Genomic DNA, 2,499 nt, shown 5'->3' with positions numbered 1-2,499 from the left:
TTGCTAAGCTCCGCCCACTTTTCATAAGATATTTTTTCTAAGCCACGCCCACTTTTCCTAAGCCCCTGCCCACTTTTGCTAAGCTCCGCCCCACTTTTCATAAGGTATTTTTCTAAGCCACGCCCACTTTTCCTAAGCTCCGCCTACTTTTGCTAAGCCCCGCCCACTCTTACATCATTTCCAGTTCATCTCTGACTCACAAAGAAATCACTAGAAAATTACAGGATGTTATGGTTTTGAAAAATTTCCCAATGAAGGCTTGCCTAGGCTTGCCCAGGGAATTTCCAAAGGAAACCACACCCACCAGTCTTTCTCTATAAAAGCTTCAAACCCAGGCTCCATTTTAAACATTTGTTCTTGCTGGCAATGGTGTTCTGTGTGCTTGTCTCAAACTCTCTGTCTTCTATGGAACTAAACCTTCAAGTTGATGAACTGGATTCAAACCTCTTATCTATTGAGGTAAGATTTTTTATTTTCCTATTTTCAAACTTTGATTGAAGCATACTCATTTAATAATTAAATAACTCAATTAATACATTATTATTTTCTCTCACAGGAAATTGTATCTGAAAATACTGCTTTTGCTACAACTTGGGGAGAAATTGTTGGCTTGGTTGAAGACCTTGAGTGGGATGACTTTGGTGTTCCTTGGAACTCTCTGTCTTCTATGGAACTAAACCTTCAAGTTGATGAACTGGATTCAAACCTCTTATCTATTGAGGTAAGATTTTTTATTTTCCTATTTTCAAACTTTGATTGAAGCATACTCATTTAATAATTAAATAACTTAATTAATACATTATTTTCTCTCACAGGAAATTGTGTCTGAAATACGAAATGAAAATACTGCTTTTGCTACAACTTGGGGCGAAATTGTTGGCTTGGTTGAAGACCTTATGAGCGACCAAGACCCACAGAACGAGTTCGTCCTTGATGACCCAACCAAAGAGTTATACCTTGGAGACCAGCAAAATCCTGAAAAAGAGTTTTACAGCAATAGTACTCATTGTGAGTTATCAAGACAATACCCACTGAACAAGTTATACCTTGATGAGCCAGAATACAAGTTTTACCTTGGAGACTCACAAATTTTGAAAAAATCAGTAAATGAGTTCTGCCTTGATGGTTTAAATAACTACCTTGGAGACTCAGGAAAAGGGTTCTGCCAAGATGGTTCTAAATATGGGGCCTACCTTGGAGACTCACAAATTTTGAAAAATCAGTAAATGAGTTCTGCCTTGATGGTTTAAATAACTACCTTGGAGACTCAGGAAAAGGGTTCTGCCAAGATGGTTCTAAATATGGGGCCTACCTTGGAGACTCACAAATTTTGAAAAAATCAGTAAATGAGTTATCCTTAAGAGACTTTGTAAGTTGGTTTTACTTTGAATACTTGAAATGTGGGTTCTGGATTGATAACTCACAATGTGATACATATCTTGGAAACTCAACGGGAATGTGGTTATACCTTGAAGACTTGGAAAGTTGGGTTTATGTTGGACACTTGAAACTTTTTTGGGGGGCTTTTATTTATTTATTTATTTATTTATTATTATTATTATTTTATTTATTTATATTTTGGAGACTTTTTGAGTTGCTATCACTCTTGGGATCTAAACCTATCGATGTAGTTCTTTGTCGGATGGTGCTTGATGGGAGCAAGATCAAGAAAGTTCTGGGAAGAAAGTGCAGGCTTACTCCCTTTCTACGTCATCAAACCTGAAAGCCTTAAAAGACAGAATTGGAAGAAGAAAAAAAAACGTAAAAATATATATATATAGGTGGAAATCTCATTTTGAAAAAGACATTGTGTTGGGCGAGGATTGAGTTGGGGTTGAGATTTTGAATGTGAGGGTTGGTGTTGAGATTTTGAATGTGAGGGTTGGGACACACACACATACACATCAACAAACAAAAGTTAAGCCTTGACTATTCAGTTGAGGATTCTGTGTTTGGGGTTCACAGATCTAAGAACGTCCCCTTGACACACATTATATACTGTTATACACCTCGGACTTGGCCCTCGAGTGTCCACAACGGTGTATAGTAGGAGGGAGTGAAGCGCCAACCTATTGCTCCCATTACACACACACACACAAACAAAAGTTAAGCCTTGACTATTCAGTTGAGGATTCTGTGTTTGGGGTTCACAGATCTAAGAACGTCCCCTTGACACACATTATATACTTGTCCCTCTAGTGTCCACAAAGGTGTATTATATGCTTAGTTTTGTCTTTTGTAATTCCTGTGAATAAAATGAACCTAAAATCTCTTCCCTTCCAAATCATATATTTTATAAGTCCAAGGAACTGTATCTATTACATCAACAATTTTAAAAAGTTCTTTCGTCCATCGTTCAGTAAAACCCTTTTCAAAATGAGATTTCCACCTATATATTCTTACGTATATCACCAACTTTGAACTTAGGTTTTCTGACATTAATCTCTTTTTCATATTTTAATTTTGTAAATGTTTCTGATGGCTTCATATTCGTTGACG

Source organism: Eptatretus burgeri, chromosome 10, assembly GCF_056783735.1.
Source record: "Eptatretus burgeri isolate ZD-2024b chromosome 10, Ebu_testis_v1, whole genome shotgun sequence".
In the NCBI taxonomy this organism is placed as follows: domain Eukaryota; kingdom Metazoa; phylum Chordata; class Myxini; order Myxiniformes; family Myxinidae; genus Eptatretus; species Eptatretus burgeri.
The sequence above is the reverse complement of the archived record's forward strand: the minus strand, read 5'-3'. Positions refer to the sequence as shown.